We start from the raw sequence: 15,742 nt of genomic DNA, 5'->3' as shown, positions 1-15,742 counted from the left end.
ATGACAAAGAAGGTGGGCTCGTGTGCTTTGAGCGTATTTTAAAAGTCGTCGAGATGTGCATGCATCTCGAAAGTTTTCAAAAAGGGGTGGGGCATGAACCTACGATGTGCACGTAAATACTGACTGGCGCGAACCGAGGCTCCCCCAGATGCATAACTTTACTTCTGCTATGGTTGATATGCAAGTTAAAAAAGCAAGAAAACTAGGCAGATATTTGGGGTTTTGAAGGGTCAGGACTAACTGGGGGGAGTGAAGGCTATCAAACCAGGTAGGTCTGAAGACCTCTCTTAACTGAGCGAAACTGGAATGAACTGGTAAAATTGGCAATGGTGTCAATGCGCGCTCCTTTTAAAATTCCCTAATTTATGCAGTAGAAGGGGGATTTTCATGCACATGCCCACTTAATTTGGTGCATGTGTGTGCACTGCCAGTCTATTTTATAACATGCATATGCACGTGTATGATATAAAATGGCTGCGTACCTGGGTGCAGGATGACATACGCGCGCAAATGTGTGCATGCGCACCAGACTGAGTTAACATCCTAGCCTTTCAAATATTAGAGGGAGCATGCTGCATGCTGGAAATCTAGATGAACCAGTATGAAATAGTTGCCCAACTCTAATACTGCTTGCCTAGTGGTTATTATTAGGCAATTGCCTACAGATGTTCCATGCTGAAGGTGAACATAAGAAATTGCCATACTGGGTCAGACCAAGGATCAATCAAGCCCAGTATCCAAACCAGGCTACAAGAACCTGGCAAGTACCCAAACACTAAGAAGATCCCATGCTACTGATGGCAGTAGTAGCAGAGGCCATTCCCTAAGTCAACTTGATTAATAGCCGTTAATGGAAGTATCTCACAATGTGAAGTATCTCACAATGTCAGCTTTCACTGTGCCTATTACCAAAGGGTCTATAATTTATTTTATAAGAACTGTTTTAATCTACTTAAGTTTGTTAAGTAAGCTGCTAGAAAGGCAGAATACAAAAATAAATGTGATTTTTTTTCCAACATAAGCTTCAGCTGAGGATTCCAGCAGTCTTTTCCTACCAGACAGATCCCATTGGATCTTGCAGCTGAATGGAAACTGGAAATGGTAATTTAAGAAGCCGCTGAGCAGTCAGCCTGCTAAACAGAGATGGCAACTTTCAAACCGGCACGTGTGCATACGTTTATGCACATACGTTGGCCAGTGTCCAGGGACATGGCTATATTATAACTATGCGTGCATCTTATAAAATAGCTTGGCCATGCACGGGTGCCAAATTTTAAGTAGGCACACGCATGTGTGCGCAAATCCCACTTCTACTATGTAAATCAGGGAATTTGAAAAGACGCACACACCAACACCATTCCCAGTTTTACCAGTTCATCCCCAGTTCGCTCAGTTAAGAAACAGGTTCTCCAACCCCCCCCCCCCCACCAAGTTTGAAATCCTTCACTGCCTCCTTCTCTTTTCAAACTCTTCACAAATTTCTGCACTATGTCATCGCTTCTTAATGGATATTGAATTTATTGTTATATTATTTTATTTATATTTGCAAAGCTTGTTCTTAACACTTAATGTTATATTCCCTCTTGATATCCCCTTTCTTACCTCCCCTCCTCACTTGTTCTAATGTTAACATGTTATAACTGTTCGATATAATTCTGTTCGATGTAAAACGCCTCCCCAGGCGTCTGTTTGCGTTACACTGTGAACCGATGTGATATCCCTGATGAATGTCGGTATATACAAATTTTAAATAAATAAATAAATAAATAGTTAGCCCCAATCCTTAAAACCCCACAGATCTGCCTAGTTTTCTTTTCTTTTTTAACTTACACAGCATCCATAGCAGAAGTAAAGCTACGCGGTAGGGGACCTCAGCGTGCACCAGTCTGCAAAAATATTTACACGCACATCTCAGGTTCATGCCCTGAAATGCCCACACCCTAACCCTTTTCAAAAACTTTCAAGATGTGCCTACTGCAGCATTTACGTGCGTGTCTGGGCGCCTTTTAAAATAAGGTCAGTGTGCATGAGCCCAACTTATTTGCGCATCCTCTGATTGATGTGCATGTCGAGCTTTTAAAATTCACCTCTTAGCTGGCTAACTTTGGAATCATTTTCATCCACAACCTAAAATTCACATTCAGTAAATTTAACCAGCTAATTGGTCACTTAGCAGCTGAAAACGAAATGAACCTATCAGTTCCGGGCCTGCAATAATTCCTGGCAGCCCTGAGCATCTTTGAAACCACCCACCCATCCACCAGGATGTACAATCACTCGCTCATCCACAACCTGGATGAGAAGAATGTTGTTTAATACTTCCTGGAAGTAAATATATTTTGTTTAGTTCTTTGAAACATTTATGACCACTACCTGCCTACCCTGAGAGTTTGCATTTCAGCTGACAGATATAAGTGCAGCAATCAAAATTAAAAGTGAGTTAATGTACTTCTTGACAAACTGTAATTAAGAGATCGGTCAGGCCAGCTTTCATAAATCAGGATGAAGAATCTGTACAGATTATATATTATCTTGTACACCTGTCTGAGAAATGAGGCAACAGTTTTGTTTTGTTTAAAGAACCTGAAGACTAGGTCCTCCCTAGCACCTTTGACTCTCATTGATTATGTTCATAGTAGGAAGCAATGTTAACGTTACATTAATCCAGTTAATGTTGATTCTAAGTTATACTGTGAGAAATAAGGGAGCAATGTCCTCTTAGCCCCAGTTTTACCGTAAACCGATGTGATATGTCAGATCGCATGTCGGTATATAAAAAATAAATAAAATCAATCATTACCCAAGGTCCGCACTTCCTTGAAACTCTTCCACCAGAAGTTGAGATATTACAGAGCACGTCTGGCCATCTCGCCTTCTTATTCCATTGCAGGCTCCACTGTTCTCGCCAAAGCTATAGGCCCGGGAAGGTCACCGGTAGGCGCCAGACTACCGGTGACGTCCTGAGCTGACCTCGCTCTTCAGCAGGAAATGTCACTTCTGAGCCGAGGCAACAACGCGTTTCAGCTTCTACGGTGAGTATTCCTGGCTGAAACTTTCAAGACCCGCAAGCTGCTTTGTTTTGTCTCCACAGTGCCCGAAAGGAGGGTGGCGGGGAAGAACAGGCCCGAATCAGCACCGTCGCACAGGTCCCCCCACCACGCGAGGAGGCGGGCAGGCATCGCTTCCCAGGGCGGTGGCAGGGCCTTGCTGCCGCCGAGGAGAGACCGAGGCAGGGCGACTACCTGGGATGCCGAAAGGGAGCGGGTGCGAGGGCCTCTTCAACATGAACGAACGACATAAGCGGAAAGCTCCTGCTGTTGTCCGAGGCGCTGCAGGATCCCGAACGGCTAAAACCGCGTCCGAACCCGACGCTCCCGTCCCGGCCCTCGCGGCGCGCGCTTGCTTCACGCGTCAGCGGTCTGAAACGCGCGCGGGGCTTCCCTGGGTAGGCAGAGAGCGGCGCGCGCGCGATTTGGTCGTTAAGCGCGGGGCCCGACTCGCGCCCTCCCCCCCCCCTGCTCGTTCTGAGCCCGGCGTGCGCGTGCCCTCACAGCACGCGAAGTAGGGCCAAGGGCCCGGGTTTACAAGCGCAGGCCGCGGACGGTGGAGATGTGAAGGGAAGAACGGTATTAAAGATGGGCTGGGGAGGAGAGAGAGTGAGCGCTCAGAGATTTGGGGGGGGGGGGTTACCAGTGGTGCTCTGGAAGCCATGAGAAGGGGGGCCTCAAGGGTGGAGAGAGGTTACCTTCTGGTTGGAAGGAGTGCTTGTGGGGTGAGTCGACAGGTAGTGGGAATGGGAGGTTGGGTAAGGTGCTGGCGGCAGGGGAGGGGATGAGTGAAACAAGGAGCTGGGGCTGATAAGGGGATGCCAAGCAGAGGAAGTGAGGGAAAGAGGCTAGGGAAGAAGTGAAACCAGATGGGATGAGAGTGCAGTAGATATGTGAGAGGTGGAAACCGAATATGGACTGAAGAATGAGGGAGAAGGCGGCAAATCTATCTATGAGTGGATAGAGTTAGAAAAGAGAGCGAAAGATAAGTGTCAGAGACAGAAGTAGGGGACAAAGTGAACGAGAAGAAACAGAGAATGCAAAGTAGACCCTGGAAAAGGAGTTAGGAGAAGAAAGCAGAAGAGAGACTGGGACCAACGGGATTAGAAAGTAAAACGCAAAGACAACAAAGGTAGAAAACGTGTTTTAAGTTTACTGACTGCAGTAGGTCAGTTTTGAGAATGTGCATCTCTGATATCTCTGTATTTTGTTCAGTGTAGAAGAAACTGCTTTTCTGTTACTATTTTTTTCAGTACAGATTCTGACGTCTCGGGTTTCCATTTCAATTGTCTGTATATTTCTAATGTGAAGTTAGGTATTCTCTGGTGACTGCATTCTACATATGGAACCAGCGAAAGATATTCTGTGTCTGCAGTTTCTATGTAGGACTCTATTGCAACTAGGCTTGTTTAATAGATGGTTTATTAGTGTTCTAAATCCCAATATAATATTTGCAGTTTTGCCTTGTCATGGATAGGACTGTTGCTATTTGAGTCTGGCAGTTTGTATGTTATGGTATAGAGACTGGAGATGCAAATGAAATTTAATGTGGACAAGTGCAAAGTGATGCATGTGGGGAAGAATAACCCAAATTATAGCTACACGATGCAAGATTCCACATTAATTATTTATTTATTTATTTATTTGTTTGTTTTTATATACCGGAAGTTCCTGTATACAATACATATCACTCCGGTTCACATTTAACAGAGATAACTATCGCCGGGGAGGCGGTTTACATGGAACATATCGAATATAATGAACAGCTGAACTATAATACAGTATAATCTATTAAGAAACAACTAAGATTAAATTAGAAAACAACTTGGAACATATAACTGACTCAATGTGAGCATTACATTATTGCTGTAAGACAAGGCTGGATGTTTGTTCTTCCTGCTTTTTTTTTTTTTTAGCTCTCTGGGAAGTCTCTCTCATTAGGAGTCACCACTCAGGAAAATGATTTAGGTGTCATCGTTGAAAACACATCCATCCCAGGCAGCCTCCCATTCAGTCTCTCACACACCCCCCCAACCCAGGCAGCCTCCCATTCAGTCTCTCACACACACCCCCAACCCAGGCAGCCTCCCATTCACTCACACACAAACACACACATCCCCCAACCCAGGCAGCCTCCCATTCACACACACACAAACACACACACCCCCAACCCAGGCAGCCTCCCATTCACTCACACACAAACACACACACCCCCAACCCAGGCAGCCTCCCATTCACTCACACACAAACACACACACCCCCAACCCAGGCAGCCTCCCATTCACTCACACACAAACACACACACCCCCAACCCAGGCAGTCTCCCATTCAGTCTCTCACACACACCCCCAACCCAGGCAGTCTCCCATTCAGTCTCTCACACACACCCCCAACCCAGGCAGCCTCCCATTCACTCACACACAAACACACACACCCCCAACCCAGGCAGCCTCCCATTCACTCACACACAAACACACACACCCCCAACCCAGGCAGTCTCCCATTCAGTCTCTCACACACACCCCCAACCCAGGCAGTCTCCCATTCAGTCTCTCACACACACCCCCAACCCAGGCAGCCTCCCATTCACTCACACACAAACACACACACCCCCAACCCAGGCAGCCTCCCATTCACTCACACACAAACACACACACCCCCAACCCAGGCAGCCTCCCATTCACACACACACACACACACACACACACACACCCAACCCAGGCAGCCTCCCATTCACACACACACCCCCCCAACCCAGGCAGCATCCCATTCACACACACACACACACACACACCCCTAACCCAGGCAGCCTCCCATTCACACACACACACACACACACACCCCCAACCCAGGCAGCCTCCCATTCACACACACACCCCCCCCCCCAACCCAGGCAGCATCCCATTCACACACACACACACACACATCCCAGGCAGCCTCTCATTCACACACACACACACACACACACACACAACCCATCCCAGGCAGCCTCCTGTTCACACACACACACAACCCATCCCAGGCAGCCTCCTGTTCACACACACACACAACCCATCCCAGGCAGCCTCCTGTTCACACACAGACACCCACTCATCCCAGGCAGCCTCCCGTTCCCACACACACCCACCCACCCCAGGCAGGCTCCCACTCACACACACACACCCACCCATCCCAGGCAGCCTCCCGTTCACCCACCCACCCACAACCCATCCCAGGCAGCCTCCCGTTCACACACACACACACACACACCCACCCACCCCAGGCAGGCTTCCACTCACACACACACACACCCATCCCAGGCAGCCTCCCTCACACACACACACACACACACACACACACCCACCCATCCCAGGCAGCCTCTACTCACACACACAGCCACCCATCCCTGGAAGCCTCCCATTCACACACACCCACCCACCCATTTCAGGCAGTCTCCCATTCACTCACACACACACACACACACACACACACACACACACATTCCAGGCAGCCTCCCATTCACACACACCAGGCAGCCTCCCATTCACACACACACCCCCATTCCAGGCAGCCTCCCTCACACACACACACGCATCCCAGGCAGCCTCCTACTCACACACACACACTGCCACCCATTCCAGGCAGCCTCCCATTCACACACACACCCATTCCAGGCAGCCTCCCACTCACACACACCCGCCACCCACCCACAACCCATTCCAGGCAGCCTCCCATTCACACACATACACCCACCCATCCCAGGCAGCCTCCCGTTCACACACACACCCACCCATCCCAGGCAGCCTCCCGTTCACACACACACACACACACCCATCCCAGGCAGCCTCCCTCACACACACACCCACCCACCCATCCCTGGAAGCCTCCCATTCACACACACCCACCCACCCATTTCAGGCAGCCTCCCATTCACACACACCAGGCAGCCTCCCATTCACACACACACCCCCATTCCAGGCAGCCTCCCTCACACACACACACACACACGCATCCCAGGCTGCCTCCTACTCACACACACACACAGTCACCCATTCCAGGCAGCCTCCCATTCACACACACACCCATTCCAGGCAGCCTCCCACCCACACACCCACACACCCATTCCAGGCAGCCTCCCCCTCACACCCACCCACCCATTCCAGGCAGCCTCCCGCTCACACACACCCACCCACCCATTCCAGGCAGCCTCCCGCTCACACACACCCACCCACCCATTCCAGGCAGCCTCCCGCTCACACACACCCACCCACCCATCCCAGGCAGCCTCCCGCTCACACACACCCACCCACCTATCCCAGGCAGTCTCCCGCTCACACACACCCACCCACCCATCCCAGGCAGTCTCCCATTCACCCACACATACACACCCACCCATCCATCCATCCCAGGCAGCCTCCCGTTCACACACTCACCCATCCCAGGCAGCCTTCTGTTCACACAGGCACACATACACATGCAGACCAGGCAGTCAGGGTCCTTGGGTCAATCCTCTTCCGCTGCTGCTGCCAGCCTGTTCCTTCTTTGTAGAGAAAAGCCATTCTGCAGCTCCTCTTCCTGTGCTGGCACCACGGTGGTTCTAGCACTTCCTGTATTCTCATCTCGCAAGAATACAGGATGTTCTAGCACTGCAAGTGTTCAATATCGTGGGGCCAGCAGTGGAGGAGGAGCTGCCAGACAGGCTTCCTCTGCTGTGGACTCTGGGATTGGGTCTACCAGCAGCACTGCAGACCTCCTCCTTCTGCCGCTGGTGGGATTGGTTCCACCGGCAGCACCACAGGCCTCTTTTTATTTAATTTATTTAACAGTTTTTTTTTTTTTTTTATACCGACCTTCATAGTAAATTACCATATCGGATCGGATCTTCTTCTTCCATCGCTGGTGGGATTGGGTCCTCCAGTGGCAGCATGGGCTTCTCTCTCCTCCTGGTAGTGATGGGCCTGTAGGTAATACATTTAAAACTAATAAGAGAAAATATTTTTTTACTCAACGCATAATTAAGCTCTGGAATTCGTTGCCAAAGGATGTGGTTAAGACAGTGAAATGGTTATTTTGGATAATACAAGGACTAGGGGGCACTCCATGAAATTAGCAAATAGCACATGTAAAACAAATCAGAAAATTCTTTATCCTTCAACATACAATTAAGCTCTGGAATTCGTTGCCAGAGGATGTTGTTAAGGTAGTTAGAGTAGCTGGGTTAAAAAAGGTTCAGATAAGTTCCTGGAGGAGAAGTCCATAAACTGCTATTAAACAATAGTTACTTTTTGTTGCCAGCATTTGTAGCATGGGATCTATTTAATGTTTGGCCAAGTAATTGTGAGTTGGATTGACTTTTGCTGGAGACAGGATACTGGGCTGAAGGACCCTTGGTCTGACCCAGTATGGCATTTTTTATATTCTTATGAAGATCATGTAGCAAGCTCCTAAGAAAGATTTGGACAGAAAAATTATCTGAGGAGAATAATTTAATAATTCTAGTCTGGCCAGCTGAAATTAATCTAGAACACATATATTAAATTGTATAAAATGGCTCCTTAGTAACTGAAGTCCATGAGCCACAGCTATGAGTATGGAATGATATGCAGCAAACAAAGCAATTGGAACATTAGAAAAACTTTATGAAATTTCATGAAGACTTGGAGAAGTTGAAAATATTTGATTAAATGTGCAAAGATTCTGTGTTATTCATCAGCTTTCACACTGGCTAGAAACAAATTTGTAAACTTACATGACACTGGCAAAGTCAAATCAGAAATGTCTTCACATCCCTAATTTTAATGTCTTCTGAACATATAGGAAAATTAGAAAATCAAACTTTGATAGACATTGTTCCATTTTCACTTAATCTTTGAAAAGTCAGTTCAAGATAAGGTCTGTCCTGGGGATACCCCACAATCAGTCTTCAGGATTTTCACAATGAATATGCAAGACATAAATTTTCAGATATTGGAGACCCAGTATCTGCAAAATTTACCTCATGTATATGTATTGTAAATATTCTGAAAACTTAACTGGCTGTGGGGTACCCAGAACAAGTTTGGGAAGCCCTGATCCAGATGGATCACTAAAAGACTCTTCCAGCTAAGGAACCAATTTGATAGAAGCGCAGATCTATGGTTTAGAAAACCTGAATCATGAAACTGGTTATCCTTTTTTTTTCGACCCAGAAGTTTCCTCCTATTCTTTTATACTTCCATATTTAAAAAGGGCTCCAGGGGCAATCCAGGAAACTACAGACTGGTTAGCCTGACTTCAGTTCCAGGAAAAATAGTGGAAAGTATTCTAAACATCAAAATCACAGAACATATAGAAAGACATGGTTTAATGGAACAAAGTCAGCATGGCTTTACCCAAGGCAAGTCTTGCCTCACAAATCTGCTTCACTTTTTTGAAGGAGTTAATAAACATGTGGATAAAGGTGAACCTGTAGATGTAGTGTACTTGGATTTTCAGAAGGCATTTGACAAAGTTCCTCATGAGAGGCTTCTAGGAAAAAGTAAAAAGTCATGGGATAGGTGGCGATGTCCTTTCGTGGATTACAAACTGGCTAAAAGACAGTAAACAGAGAGTAGGATTAAATGGACAATTTTCTCAGTGGAAGGGTGTGGGCAGTGGAGTGCCTCAGGGATCTGTATTGGGACCCTTACTTTTCAATATATTTATAAATGATCTGGAAAGAAATACGACAAGTGAGGTAATCAAATTTGCAGATGATACAAATTTGTTCAGAGTAGTTAAATCACAAGCAGATTGTGATAAATTGCAGGAAGACCTTGTGAGGCTGGAAAATTGGGCATCAAAATGGCAGATGAAATTTAATGTGGAGAAGTGCAAGGTGATGCATATAGGGAAAAATAACCCATGCTATAGTTACACAATGTTAGGTTCCATATTAGGTGCTACTACCCAAGAAAGAGATCTAGGTGTCATAGTGGATAACACATTGAAATCATCGGTTCAGTATGCTGCGGCAGTCAAAAAAGCAAACAGAATGTTGGGAATTATTAGAAAGGGAATGGTGAATACAACGGAAAATGTCATAATGCCTCTGTATCTCTCCATGGTGAGACCGCACCTTGAATACTGTGTACAATTCTGGTCGCAGCATCTCAAAAAAGATATAATTGCGATGGAGAAGGTACAGAGAAGAGCGACCAAAATGATTTATTTATTTATTTATTTAGAAACTTTTATATACCGGTATTTGTGGGGACATCATACCGGTTCACATAATAACTGCAAGGTTGGAAAGTACATTTCAACAGGGATAGTAACTGGGCGCGGGGATAACCAATAGGCAGAATGAAGGATAGAAAACAAGAAGGTCATAACGAGAGAATAACAATAAAGGGAATGATAAGGGGAATGATAAGGGGGAATGATAAGGGGGAATGATAAAGGGAATGGAACAGCTCCCCTATGAGGAAAGACTAAAGAGGTTAGGACTTTTCAGCTTGGAGAAGAGATGGCTGAGGGGGGATATGATAGAGGTGTTTAAAATCATGAGAGGTCTAGAACGGGTAGATGTGAATTGGTTATTTACTCTTTCAGATAATAGACTAGGGGGCACTCCATGAAGTTAGCATGTGGCACATTTAAAACTAATCGGAGAAAGTTCTTTTTCACTCAACGCACAATTAAGTTCTGTAATTTGTTGCCAGAAGATGTGGTTAGTGCAGTTAGTATAGCTGTTTTTAAAAAAGGATTGGATAAGTTCTTGAAGGAGAAGTCCATTACCTGCTATTAATTAAGTTGACTTAGAAAATAGCCACTGCTATTACTAGCAACAGTAACATGAAATAGACTTAGTTTTTGGGTACTTGCCAGGTTCTTATAGCCTGGATTGGCCACTGTTGGAAACAGGATGCTGGGCTTGATGGACCCTTGGTCTGACCCAGTATGGCATGTTCTTATGGAAGTGGAGCTGGGTACTTTATCCTTTTAAAGTATTCGGGATACTATATTCTTATTCTGAAAATCCAATCTCAACTCAGCCCAGTCATCACAGCGACAGGCCTCGACCAGGGGCCTTCTGGAGCTTTGCTCACGTGGACCTTGAGATTGGCCACTGGCTGAGACCATCCCTTCCAAGAGGAAGTCAATGCTGCCTCTGTGGAAACCCTAGCTCTGGGCCCAGTCCACCTTAAGGTAAGGCATTCTGGGTGCAGGGTGACTCAACTGAGCAGAAATATAGTGTAGGCTCAAAGGAGAGCAAGAGAGGCCCTGGGAAGACGTGGAGAAGGGAGCTCCAGCTAAATACAGCTTTGTCGACGTGTTTGTGCAAAGTTTGTGCAAAGAAGATCCAGAGTCCTGCATGTGTTTGGCCTCTGGCAGGCTGTTAACCCCTTTTGCTATACCACAGGACTCATGTATTAAAGGATTTTTTTTTGCGCAATTTTGCACCACATCCATTATTTTCAGCGGGAAAATCAGTGGTGCAAACCTTGACTAAATGAGCCTCATGTCTGCATGGAAAGTCTACTTTTCTAAAAGACCACAAATCTGAATAAAACCTAAAACTGAAATTTCAAACTTAGAAGATGATGACTAGTGAACTTGTCTTGGCTTGGCACAAAAATGTCTGACTGAGTAATGCAGGGTTAAGTCCCTCTGCTCTGCAGCACTGAGCTGCAGTGAAAAGGCTGCTTCTACAGCCACAAGGTAATTGAATATTTCTTATTACAGTTTATTTTTGATTGGAGGTCCTAAAATAGCTGGCCTCCATATTCAGATGCCAGATACTCTGTTAAGTAGGACTTATCCGGCTATCTAGCAGCTGCTGAATATCCAGTTATGTTCAGCAGCTACTAGATAGGTGGATAAATCACTTATCCGGCTATTTGGCTAGTCAGCTAACTTGGGAGCGGGCAGTGGGCGGATTGAGGCAGTGCTACTTAGCCAAATAATATCACTACTTAGCTGTTTAAGACTTAACTAGATACGTTTTGTGTTTATGACCTTAGTTTTTATTATTCAACTTTGTTTGTTTAACAATACTATGTATGTTCATTGTGATATAAATACTCTAAAATAAATAAATAAGCCCAATAGCAGGTCTGAATCTAGACGGATACAAATTATCTGGCTAAGTAGAAACTTCTATGTGGATATTTAGCGGCATCGTCATGCCATATAGGTTATAAATATTTACCCGAGCATATTTAAGGGCTTGGGCTTTGTTTTACATGTGCTCAAGCCTGCCTTTATCTCATGGGACTCATGAATTGTGACAAACTGTGCTCTAAAGAGATCTTGCAGCCAAAACAGAATTTCCCAAGCTTGTGCAACCCTAATCAATACTTAAACTCCATATCCATAACAGGTACAGTATTAGTCAGAGTAGGGCCCACTGAAGTAGTGGTCATGACGCTCCTTGATATCTGTTTCTATCACACTGGTCATCCCTTATAAACAGCAGAATGAGCACAAAAGCATTGTGATGATACAGAGCCCTTATGCTGTGGCATGGTAGGCACAGCCTAGTAGGTGAACCTATTAGGTCCACGCCAACAGCTGGTGAACACGTCTGGCCTGAGACAAGCCGGAGCTTCACCTATACCAGCCCCTGTGGCGTCCTCTCAGGTTGATCCCTTAGGTTCCTGGGGCTGGCAGGACTTAGGAGGATCCTGAGGCTGACAGAGAGAGTTTCCAGAAATGTGCCAAAGTCAGAGCAGGCAAGATACTGGGTACGGGCTGAGATTAGGGCAGGTGGCAAGCAAGGCCTAATCAATGACCATAGTAGAAGTCGATACCAGGCAAGCAAGATGAGGACTGGAGACAAGGAAGAGATAAAACAGGAAAGCTGGATGAGGCAAGGTTGGAAAATTGGATAAGGCAAAGCTGGAAAGTTGGACAACGCAGGCAAGGATCAGGAAACAACATGCATAGAAGAACACAGGAGGACCTATTGCTGAGGAGTCCATTGTTCCAGGAAACCAGTTTAAAATGGAGGTCCCACTGATGTCATCAGGAGGCACCGGGACCAGGTTCCCGCCACATGGCCTTTACAATCAGTACGGTGCATGCACATATACCTAGGAAATTCCCCAACAGAAGCGGCATGGCAACAAGCTGGGAGGTTCTCTGGTGTGCAGAGGCAGCATTGGTGAGTGCGGCCTGGGAGTGTTGACAGTGTCCATGCTGTGAAGACAGGTCAGCGGCGTTAGATGTGACCGGGATAAGTTTGGCCGGTTATGGGGTTGGCCAAATGTAACAAGCATATTTAGTAGTGATGATGATGATAATAAAGAATCTTGGCTTTTTAATACAATCTGCTTGTATTAAACAACCTGGGTACTTGCCAGGTTCTTATGGCCTGGATTGGCCACTGTTGGAAACAGGATGCTGGGCTTGATGGACCCTTGGTCTGACCCAGGATGGCATGTTCTTATGTTCTTAAGTATACATCATGACTTGCCGGGGTTTTCATGTGCTCTAGGACAGTGGTTCAACAATCCAGCCCTGGTGGCTCACCTATCCTGGAAATCAATATGGTTTCCTCTAAATCCACAATGAATATGCAAGAGATAAATTTGCATACATCACAGATCTAATGCATATACATTTTGCTCATTCATATTCATTGGGGCTATCAAGAATAGCAGAATAGTTAGATGGGCAATAATGTATATTAGTATTCTGTAACCTCTGTTGCTAGTGCCAGAACTTAAAGCTGATGGCATGCAGGAACTGTTGCAAGGTTAAAGTAACATTGTTGATATATATAGATGCTCCCTGGACCCATCTGAGGTTTTTATGATTTAGGAATATCATCCTCATCCTTGTGTTTTCGGTGCTACAACACAATCGCCAATGACTTTTGAAGTTTCTTGGGTGAGATTTTCAAAATATATACCATCTGTACTGTGTGTTAGATTTGTTTGTTTATTTATTTACAAGCATTTATATGCTGTCTTTCTGAATACGATCAGGGCAGTTTATATGATAAAACATGCACAGTATTAAACTTAAAAATTAGAACAATACATCAAAAGGTTGTCCCTAAAATCAGTGGGCTGGTGATCTGTTAAATGACAACTTATGTGGTTGTTGACAATTAAAAAAAAAAAAAAATGCAATCCAACAACTGCATAATAAATGACTGCATAGTGGTATGCACTGTAGCAGAGCAGCTGGAGGGAGTACAAAACTATGAACCTGAAGTCCCTGATTTAATACAGCTCTATATCAATGTGGCCTTGTACAAGTGATTTGGGGCCAATGTACTAAACTGTGTTAAGATTGGGCTTTAACATGCATTGACATAGTGTTTCATGCTTACATTAACAGTCGACGTCCAGTGTATGAAAATGAGGTTCATGCTGATGTGGGTATTAAAGCAAAACGTTTCCTACACATCTCTTTAGCATATTAACATTTTTTGTGTTCCTGGGTCTGTGTTAAATTTTGCATGTTTTAACATATGCTATTATTCAGTGTTAATAGATAATGAGCTGTTTAGCATACTTTGCATCTCATTACCTTACCATCCATTTTGCATTAATGCTACTGCAAACTAATTAATGCACATTAAGGCATGCCTTAATTCAAGTTAATACATTGACCGCTTAATCTCACTCTGCTCAAAGTTAGATTATAAGATCTTCTAGAAAGGACATTGTAACCATAAAAATGATACTATTGGCATTATGTGAAAAAAAAGTTAGTAATAAAGCACTTAGTGTTAAAGATATATAGATTGCTTAAGCACTGGGTGCATAATTAAAATGTGTTTGCATATGTCTTTAAAATGCCATCTAGTGAGTATTTTGTTTCCTGGGGAAAAAATTGATGTAGAGTTGGTTCCCCTGCCCAAAAAAAAAAAAAAAAAGAAATCACAAAAATAAACCAGACACATAATATGTTCAGTCATATATGGGTGGGTTTTATTGGCTTGTGGCTGCACACTTCAATACGATCTCAGGAAATAAGGAATAGGGGATATTAAGTGACAGAATCTGTGATACAATGAAGGACTTTGATGTGTATTCTTTATTTTCTGGGTTCTCATGATTATGATCTGTGTTTGGAATGCAATAAACTCCACATGCAGGGGATTACCCAAGTTATGCATAGAGTTAAATTTTGGGCCTTTCTCTGAATTCATGCAGTCTTGGTCTATTCAATATTGTGCTATTTGTAAACAAAGATCTAGGATGCACTCTACATTGTTTACTTTACACTGTTCTAATATCTTTTCTAAGCACTACAACACAAAATTAAAACATGGGGTGAAAAATTATCTACTTGTTTGAGGCATTCATATGTTTGCTTTGACATCAGAAATTATCCATTAGCTCATGGAATTTAGTCTATCAGAAGAGATTGTCAACAAAGTTACCAGAGTATCACAATGCAGTTGTGTTACATCACAGCAGAAAGAAGATGACACTATGAATATTCAAGATATTATTTTGGAGACCAAATATGTAAATATTAAATTTTTTTTTAGCCTTTTTTCCCCCAAGCCCTTTCTTATAATCGATCACTTGACCCCAATATTTTAGGGGGAATGTTGACTATAATTAATATTTGTGCCTCCCCATGCTCTCTTGTTATCTGCTTTTCATTATCTGCTTCCACTTTTTAAGTTCATATGGTTGGACTATCAGAAACCTTTTAATTAACCATTTGTCTTCACTAGAAATTTAATATAAAATTACAATCAGATGGAAATTTACAGAGAAAATATACAT

General features: G+C 44.4%; 1 protein-coding gene and 1 long non-coding RNA gene across 2 annotated transcripts in view; one reads left to right on the top strand and one right to left on the bottom strand.

Moving 5' to 3' along the window:
* The window catches only part of LOC115076667, a 176,816-nt gene extending 173,326 nt beyond the window's left edge, over positions 1-3,490 (bottom strand). The window contains exon 1 of the long non-coding RNA XR_003852836.1: positions 2,801-3,490. This is a non-coding gene — a long non-coding RNA (uncharacterized LOC115076667). The remainder of the gene's footprint in view (positions 1-2,800) is intronic.
* A 420-nt stretch (positions 3,491-3,910) lies between these two features.
* PRDM16 (PR/SET domain 16) overlaps positions 3,911-15,742 on the top strand; it is a 769,879-nt gene continuing 758,047 nt past the window's right edge. The window contains exon 1 of the mRNA XM_029577915.1: positions 3,911-4,179. The gene's annotated coding sequence lies outside the window, so the exon portion shown is untranslated. The remainder of the gene's footprint in view (positions 4,180-15,742) is intronic.

This window comes from Rhinatrema bivittatum, chromosome 15 (genome assembly GCF_901001135.1).
Source record: "Rhinatrema bivittatum chromosome 15, aRhiBiv1.1, whole genome shotgun sequence".
In the NCBI taxonomy this organism is placed as follows: domain Eukaryota; kingdom Metazoa; phylum Chordata; class Amphibia; order Gymnophiona; family Rhinatrematidae; genus Rhinatrema; species Rhinatrema bivittatum.
Note: the sequence above shows the minus strand (reverse complement) of the source record. Positions and strands in the feature narration are given on the sequence as shown.